General features: G+C 37.4%; 1 protein-coding gene across 2 annotated transcripts in view; it reads right to left on the bottom strand.

The window, feature by feature from the left end:
• The window catches only part of LOC5577804 (serine-rich adhesin for platelets), a 572,874-nt gene extending 565,758 nt beyond the window's left edge, over positions 1–7,116 (bottom strand). For both annotated transcript variants that reach the window (XM_021840347.1, XM_021840346.1), the window contains exon 1: positions 6,834–7,116. The gene's annotated coding sequence lies outside the window, so the exon portion shown is untranslated. The remainder of the gene's footprint in view (positions 1–6,833) is intronic.
• Between the last annotated feature and the right edge of the window lie 2,523 nt (positions 7,117–9,639).

Raw genomic sequence — 9,639 nt, forward strand, 5'->3', positions numbered from 1 at the left:
ATAATAATAATTGAAATCTATCAAAACCGCTAAATGTGCACAGCGAATTAGATCACTTTAAAATTTGTTTGGATCAATAAAAGTATAATTACCGAAAATATATGAAAAATACGAGATTTGTGAAAACTATGATTATGATTATGATTGACGTATATTATACTTGATATCACAAGTGTAATATACGTCAATCATAATCATAATCATAGTTTTCACAAATCTCGTATTTTTCATATGTTTTCGGTAATTATACTTTAATACGCTGCTGTTTCAATAATTTTGAATAGTTCTTTATTTTATTTATATTTTTTTTCCAACATTTTGCAAGTGCTCTTCAAAGATTATGAGATTACGATTCTAATGCCGTAGTGGTTCAAAACTTTGGTCGATCCAAAGCTGGAAAAATTAACCATGTTTTTCAGTGCATATCTTGAAGTAGAAATTTAGTAAACAAAATTAAAAAAATGTTTTCAACAAATTGCCTTTTGAATGAGCCATATAGAGTTTCAATTGGACGTGTAATCCCTGAGATATGGACAAAACACTTTTGTATGTTTTTTCGGGGAGTGAACCCAAACTTTTGCGCGAGAGTGTAGGTTGGGTGTCAATACCTTTTCATTTTTACAGTTGGTCCAGATCTTCCGGAGGTGAATCTATGACAAAAGGTCGAAAGACAAAAGGTCGAAAAGCAAAAAAGGAGGGGGTCGAAAATCTATTTTCAAAGAAGGGTAAATTTCCCACCAAGCAAATCGTTTTCGACCTTTTGTCCTTTCGACTTTTCGTCCATAAACCGCCGGAGGTCCATAAATTGACCATGAAAAGAGTCGATTGCCCCACGGCTCCGCAATATTTATTACGTTTAGGATACATAATTGCCGTTTTCTTTAGAATTTAAATACGATTCACAGTATGGACCCGAATTCATCAGCCCGTCTTATTGCCATATATTGCCATTCAAACTTGACTGTCAGGCGTATCTTAAATGTATGAACGCTAGATAGATATTGAAAGCACAAATAGTTTGAAATATTTTCTTAAATTATGAAGGAAAACTAACACTGTGGTTAAAAATACGGGCTGACGAAATTGGATCCATACTGTATATGGAAAAAGTAGGCATTAAAAAATAGCGGTCAAAGTTTGAAGTCTTGCTTCTCCTACAAATGTTCAAATTTCTCTAGTTCATTTCTGCATGTCAGATTCATCTAACACCACCGCACAGAAAAGCATTGACAATTCTATTGAATAACATAACATTTATAATTTTGCAGTTGCTATTTGAGGTGAAAGTGCATATACAGTCAGTGACATAAGTTAGTAACCAAATGCTGTTTTTCCATACAAAATGCCCAAGTTTGGGGTGCTGTATCTCAGCTTCTGGTAGTCCGCATTGGCTGAAATTATTACATTGCATTGCAGTCATTTTACATAGAGTTTCAGAGGGTTGTTCAAAGACAAAAGTAAGTAACCGAGAGACTTTTTAATTTAATGCTAAAACGGTAAGTTGTAGGTTGTTGGTCTGGTCCACAAAATTGTTCAATTTCAGAATGAAATGTCTGCAATGTAATAATTCCCTTACAGGCAAAACTTCAAAACAGTTGTAGTTCGTCATCCAAAGTTCAGCCAATTCGAACTACCAGAAGCTGAAATACAGCACCCCAAACTTGGGCATTTTGTATGGAAAAACAGCATTTGGTTACTAACTTATGTCACTGACTGTATTTCCGCCTGCATTATCTAAAATAATACTGCACCAATTTCCAGTGGCGTAGCTAGGGTCTTTGAGGCCCGGTGCGGAGCCAAATTTCGGGGCCCCTCCCCGAAGGAGGTTTGCAAAATTGTTTTATTACCGAACTCACACGTACTTTCAACAATTTTTCGAAAACGTTCAAAACACAAATTAACAGTGTTTGTTTCTTGTCTTGTCTGATTTGTTAGTTCGTGGTTTGAAAAGTCGAATGGTTCAGAGAATTTAGAGAAAAAAGTTTCACATGGGAGCCTCTTCGACGTTAATGCCGTGTTGAAATTCACTACTGTGTACCGTAAATGATGTATGTAATGATCAGCTAGTCTTAAAGTTATATTAAGGAACCAATTCAATTAGATCAATAGTAGATCCGTTGAATTTAAATCAAATAAAGAAACTAACTCATTACGCGTGGTAAAGATGGATGAATTATGAGTGACATCACGAAAAACTCATGAGCTCAGGTCAGATTCAGACCCACGACTCTTGTATGCCAGACGAGTGCTTCACCAACTAAGCTACCGAGCCACTTGGCGATTCAATAACTCCGAAGGTTACAAGTTTTAAATTCAAACCCAATATATGTAAAAAAAATCGTGATTTAATGGTCAAAATAATCTCTGCCTGTGAAAAATTACCCATACCAGGGCGTAACTAGAGTTTCGTCCAGGAAATAGTTTTTATTGCTACGTCTTGTGGAATTAAAAAATATATATGTGAAACGATTGCCTCATAAGTTTGTATATGTTTCTGTTTAAAAGGATTTTTAGAGACATTCTTGGATAACTTTCTGTATATTGTACGGTATTAAGTAGTATGCTTACGAATATCCATAGCTGAACTTCCTGAAGACTCGTGAAAAATTCTTGGATCATATTTACTATACATCTGATAAAATCGCTGGACAAACTTCAGAAATTCTAGTATTGTGCAAATCACTGATAAATTCTTTATTTGGGGTTTTTATGCAGATTTAATAGGCTATGCTATGCTATTTTATGAGGAATTCCCAGTGAAACTTATAGAAAAAAATTTCCAATTCTATGAAAAATAAAACATGCACAGATTTTTCTGCAGTAAAATTTTTCGAAACTTTTTTTAAACGAAGTCATAGAAGAAATTTTGCAAGCAAGGTGTTTCTGGGAAAATTTCTGCTTTAACCACTTGAAGAACTCCTTGTAGTAATGAACGAATTCAAAAAGAGCTCACTGGAGAAAAATGAAGGACAAATCCCAAAAGGTTTCCAGTTATCTGAGGAATTCTCACAAATATGTAAGATAAATACCAGAAAAAAAATCTCAGTAAATAAATGAGGGGTATATTCGAAATATGTAAAATAATTCGTAGAAGAATCCTTGGAGTTAATGGTTAAGAAATACTTGCGAAAACCACGGGCTTGGCCAAAGGTACGCCAAGAAATCCATTCAGTGGATTTTAAGGGAAAATGCTCAAAGGTCGCCTTACTGAAATTCTTGGTTGAAATCTTGATGAATTCCTAGAATGATTCCTGTAGGCAATCTTGAATAATCCTTAAAAAAAGAAATAAAATAGACCTATTCGGAATCTCTGTGCAATTTGTTTAAATCCCGTAATGAATTGACGTCCATATAGGAACGCCTATATATATCTAGCTTTATCAAAGTGATTTTATACCCGAATTAATTCTTCAGAAATTAATAGAAAACAAAATCCCGATAGCATTGCTCAAAACATTCTCTAGAGTTTCTACAAGAAAGCACTGAAAAAAGTTTCCTAGATTTATGGTTAATGTTAATTCTGTAGAAATCATGTTAGGATTTCTGAAAACATTCCTGAAAGAATTCTAAGCGAACTATTGAACGAATTTACTCGTATGTTTAACGAAATCTCTCGAAACGTTTAACAAAAAATAAATGTTGGTAAAATTCATGGCAAAATTTCGTATAAATTACCAGGAGAAATTTTTAAAGATATATCCTTATGAATTATTTAAGGTCAACCGACAACAAATTTTGATGATTTTTGATTGGTGTTCTAGAATGATTCAAAAAATAATACCTGAAGAAATTTCGATCAACAGTAAATTTCAGATTGGGGATTGTTCAGTATAAGTGATTATTGTAATAATAATCAAAATACTTCCGAAAATAATTTCAATAAGTCATTGATATACTTTATAGCAGACACCACCCTGGAAAAATATCTGTAGTAATTTCTGAAGGATTGATTTTGAGATAAGGCTGATACATTTTTTTTTTTCTTTCGCCACCGTTTCCTTCAAAAAATCGAAAATTTTGAAGACGCTCTGTTCAACCCTATCAGGGTATTGACGTTTTTAATTTCAAATAACCCCATAAAACAACGACCCCAAGGACAACCTTGAAACACGAAGAGCGTATTGTTCTGTCACATTCCAAGAAAAAAAAAAATGAAATTTAAATTTGGTAAAATTACCCTTTTTATGTATTTTATTTGTTTGCACCCCAGTTTGTACCCTGAATATTTTTCCCTGCCTTGGGCCTCCCAAGTGGTCTCCAACATGAAAGAAAATTAGTATTTGCATCAGTCTAAATAGTTAAAAAAATCAAAATTTTTGGCTTACACATTTTACAAAATTCATTATTTTGAAAATATTTTAAAATCTAAAAAACTGTACATTTTTAGGCCTTTACTCATTCATCATATTGAAAAGGAATATGTATCATTTCTGAAATAAAAAACAATAATAATGGTTCAGATCGTAAGAAATGGGTACATGCTCAAAGCTCACCAATGCCCTAGATTTTTGGAGGCCTACAAATTAAGAAAGATTTGATTAGAAATAAGAATTCATGAAATAAATCATCGAAGGATCTTCTTCTTTTTCTGGTCCACCGACACCTTTTGACATCAGTTGTAGTTTTACGTCAGCTTAGTTCTGGTACTTAGCCTAAACACGGACACCAACGACGTCGCTTATCGAAGTCTCAGTTTTTTCATGAGTGAAATCGATTGAACAATACCAAGGAAAATTACTTACAAAACAAATATTTGTGTAGGCCCCTAAACTATGGGGGCCCAAAGCTATGGTCCCTCGGGCCCCTCGACCCACTCTAAAGTATTAAAAAAAAAAATAATCAAGGGGCCCCTGTACATCGCTGATTCTAGTCTTCTCCAAAAATTATGATTGTCATGTTCATTATCTGTTTAGGATCCTACAAATTGTCAGTTTCCAACAAGCTATGTCGAACTTTTAATGTTATGAGAACTCCGCCCTGCGATTTTGGGGCCCCCAGGAGATCGGGGCCCGATGCGGACCGCACCCACCGCACCCCCCTAGCTACGCTACTGCCAATTTCATATTTTCCGCAAGAGTTTCAAATAAAATTTGATTTGAGTTGTAAAGTATGTTTTGGAACAAGAATGTTTCGATGAAAAAATGTGTTGGTTCGAAAATTCGTATGGTTCAGTTATGCTTTTATGGGCAGTATGATTGAACTGTTCGAAAAAGAAAGTGGATAAAATTTGATTACGAGACCAAAAATGCATCTACCTGTTTCTGTATTGTGTCTTCTAATTACAATGTTTACAATAATAGATTGAAAATAATCTTAACCAGGCCTGAAAAATAAATTTAAGTCATCAAAGCAGATTACCGAGAATTTTGTCATTCGGGAAATAGTTACCGAGACATCAGCCGTTGAATTCTCAGGTCAGGTTGAACAGGTTTCACCGGTTCCACCAAAGGTTCAAAAACGAATTCAAGATAACTCATTAAACTACTGCCTGAATATTTTTTTCTGTCATTTTATCCCAAACATCATGTGTTAATCAGTCTTGATGATTAAGAGTACACGCAATATGTCATATATCTTTAAAATGATGTCATATCTTCCCATAAAAAGACTGATCAAAAAATATCTGTCAGAAATACCTAACAAAGCCAGCAAAAGCGCATTCGTTATAGAATAATGACTGAACAATTTAAGTTGCTCCCCCTTGTACACTCTCTATAAAAATATCCATCTTCCTCCCCCTCTTATCACTTCATGTTGCTACGTATGTAGAAAATTTTCACAGCGTTTTTTTTTTCTCAGCTTACCTATTATGAGTGTCTTTCCTTCTGTGTTACATATGTACAGAGTCCAAACGGATACCGCGTTGTTTACACCAGAGTACTCGACTGCCTATCGATCATCTGCTTCAGCTTTTGAACGCATACACTTCCCGGCAATCAGCTTTCGCGCCCATGGTTCCGTACTTGATACTTTTTTTTTCTTTCTTTTTAATGAACGCGTCAATCAGCACCAGCGAAAATTTCGTCGGAATTGATTTTCAATTTCCCAACACAGGTTCACAACGGACCCTCTTTTTCCAACCCCCGCGGGACCCACGAACTGCTTTGATGGATGCTTGAAGTGGCAGCAGAGACAATTAAAATCACTTTATTTTTTTCGCTTCTCATTTTGTGCTTTTTCGCAGATATGTTTTTATGTAATAAATGGGAAATCAATATCACCGACGAGCTTTTCCGGCCCGTCACGGTATACGACAAGTGACTTTCACGTGTCTATCATTCAAGCGAGAAGAACAAAAACGAAGTAGGCTAACAGTTTGCTTTCGTTGGGAATGGTCACTCATTTATGATATCAGGTATCACTCATCCGTTGTCAGTCTACCCAGAATGGGATCATTCGGTGAACCAACTGCCCTCGGGACAGTCGTGACTGAACACCCAACCGGGAAACGTAAGGCGTAAGACAAAGGTCTCTTCTTTGAAATATTAAAAGCTGAAGACTACGACGAAGGCAGGAAATGTAGGAATCCGTTATCCCTCCATCCTTCGTACCGCACTTCTGGACTCACTCTCGTTCTAGTTTTCTCACTGTTTGTGTGGCCTCCTTTTTCCCTGAAGGAGGCTTTTTCGATCGATGATTGTCTCGTTCCCCGTCGAGCCCTCTTATGTTCCTTGGCTAGTCATATTCCCCCTAGCAAATACACACATATACACGCGCTCCAGTCTCCACAACGCAATCCTTCAATTTTCAAAGATTACTGGCAACTTCTGGCATACTACTATTGATTTGATTGATAATCCCCCACTTGATTTCTTCATCTATCTCACACTTACAGTACGAACTTCCAACTGCTCTTCCTCTCGATGATTCAGAAAACGCACGCGACTAAACAACTGAAAGGTAAATAAATACAACCACGGATTGATACTCGAATCGCTTCCGTTAACCTCGGCACACACCCTTCCCGAAGAGAAGCTAGACTAACTTCCGCACTCCACCCCGCAAGCTCAACCACACTTCTTCACTTCTGTATGGCAGGCTATCCTGAGAGCTCGATTTCACTTCACTTCGCGATCTACCGCACTGCATGAAAATCCTCCGAAGACTGAAGCTTTTTCGTCCTTATCGGAGCCTTTTTAAAGCATCCCGGACTCCGTCGTAACCCAAAAGCGACATTCGGGAAACCGCAGTGAGCTTTTACTGCGACTGCCACACTCACCGCTGAGAGTCGCTCTCGCATCTCATGTTTTCCCTTTTGTCCGAAGAAGCACGTGAACGGTCCGAAAAGCTCGGTCTGTTTACGTCTTCAGCCTCAGTTACCGCAGTCACAGTAGGCCAACATCGACGGCGAACATATGGCCTACTATGCTAGCCCATTTATCACCGATTGTCGTGGCCTTCTCCGTTGTTTCTACACACACTCACTCACGCACTCACGATAGAGTCAAAGATATAGAGTGGTGGGACCAGCTGGGGGTGGAAGAATGATGCTGCTGGGAGCATTATATGGATTGATGGCGGCCCCATCACAACATGACCGAGTTCGGATGCTGCCCCCTCGGTGTTCATATCTCATTTGAAAAACGACACCCGCGCAAAAACGGGGTGATGGAAATCAATAAAATTAGCATGATTTTTGTTTTTATAATCGCACTATACTTGGCCGGCAATTGCTGAATGACTATTGATGTAAATTTTCGTCGACATAAATTTACACTTTCGATGATTGCATCGAAAATGGATTTATTCATTTTATCTGCAGATACCTAGTTATAGCGGTAAACGTGCAGCCCAAGACCAAAACCTCAGTTTGATCGTAGGTTTGAATTCCACCGGTCGAAGAGTTCTCGTATTGAAAATTGACAGATATCAGTTGGACTTCGACCCATCTTCTTTAAATGATATCTAGCTGGACAATGTCCTGTAAAAAGTCCAATAACTATACAGAATGATTTTTTATTTAAGTTTAGAAGTTTTTCTGTAATTTGTTTATTTGGAGTTATAAACAGTTTAGACTGTCTTGATGTATTTGTACCAATCCAGTTCGACTGTATCATATTACGCTCCCATTTTTTTATTTCCATTTGTATTACACATTTTGAAACTCCACAAAAGGGTTCTGGTCCTAAAAACTGAGTATTCGATCCTCGTCTAGCCAGAAAATCAGCTTTCTCATTTTTTTCGATTCCACAATGGGCTGGTACCCAGTACAGGGACACCTGGTTTGTCATAGCCAGTTGCTTCAATACTTGTATGCATTCCCAAACCAGTTTTGATTGGCATGTATAGGATTTTAATGCGTTCAGAGCCGCCTGGCTGTCTGAAAATACGCAAATCCTTGCATGTCTATACTTTCTTCTAAGACATATAGAAGCACACTGTAAGATGGCGTATATTTCTGCAAGGAAAACAGTTGTCCATCGTCCCATTGGTATTGAAACATTAACTCCTGGGCCTGTTATTCCAGCCCCTGTATTATCACTCATTTTAGAACCATCGGTGTAGAACATAATCGATCCTGGTGAAATACTAGGCCCACCCGATTCCCACATTTGGCGGTCTATTTCAACCACCTTATATGGTATATCTAGGTTTAGGGTTCTTTCCATTCAGTCTTCGTTCATGACTACTAATGGATTAATTTGAAAATCTTTCAGTATACTTAGATGTCCAGAAAGATTTCCTTCAAGAAATATATTCGTTCTTCGCAGTCTTAGTGCATTCTTTTCAGCTTCCATTTGCACGTGTTGATGTAGTGGAAGCTTATATAGAACTGCCTCTAAGGCCTTTGATGGCGTACTACGCATTGCTCCTGTCATAGCCATGCAGGCCAAAAGTTGCAATTTTTCTAGCTTTTTTTGGGCTGTGCTTTGCTTTGTTTTAGGCCACCATACTAGTGCGGCATAAACTACCCTGGGCCTTACAATAACCGTATAGATCCAATGAATCATTTTAGGTTTGAGACCCCATTTTTTACCAAAAGTATTCTTACTCACCCACAGGGCAATAGTGGCTTTGCTTATTACCTGCTCTAAGTGCAAGTTCCAATCAAGTTTATCATCTAGAATAACTCCTAGATATTTTACACTGGATGCATATTGGACAATACATCCCTCAATTGTTATATTTTTAAAAGTTACTTTCCGTCTGCGAGTGAACGGTACCAAAACGGTTTTAGATGGGTTTATATTCAACCCTTCGTTTTGGCACCACCGCGAAATGCAGTTTAGTGCAGACTGCATTAAATCTGTGATGGTATGTTCAAACTTTCCACGAACTATTATGGCCACATCATCAGCAAAACCGATAACTTCGAAGCCTTGTTCTGTCAATTTATTAAGAATATCATCAACAACAAGCGACCATAATAAAGGCGACAATACGCCTCCTTGAGGACATCCCTTAGTGGTCTTTATTGTTATAGATCAGTGATTCCCAAAGTGGGCGAATTCGCCCCCCTGGGGGCGATTTTCAGGCTCAAGGGGCGAAAATTTGTAAAACAGGATTTAGGGGGCGAAAAATCCATAAAGGGGGCGAAAAAGCTAACACGGGGAAATTTGAAAAAATACATACATACAGGTTAACCAATTCCAAACTTTAGTAAAGTCCAGGACTATTTTACCTTAGATTGTTATATTT

This window comes from Aedes aegypti, chromosome 2 (assembly GCF_002204515.2).
Source record: "Aedes aegypti strain LVP_AGWG chromosome 2, AaegL5.0 Primary Assembly, whole genome shotgun sequence".
NCBI lineage: Eukaryota > Metazoa > Arthropoda > Insecta > Diptera > Culicidae > Aedes > Aedes aegypti.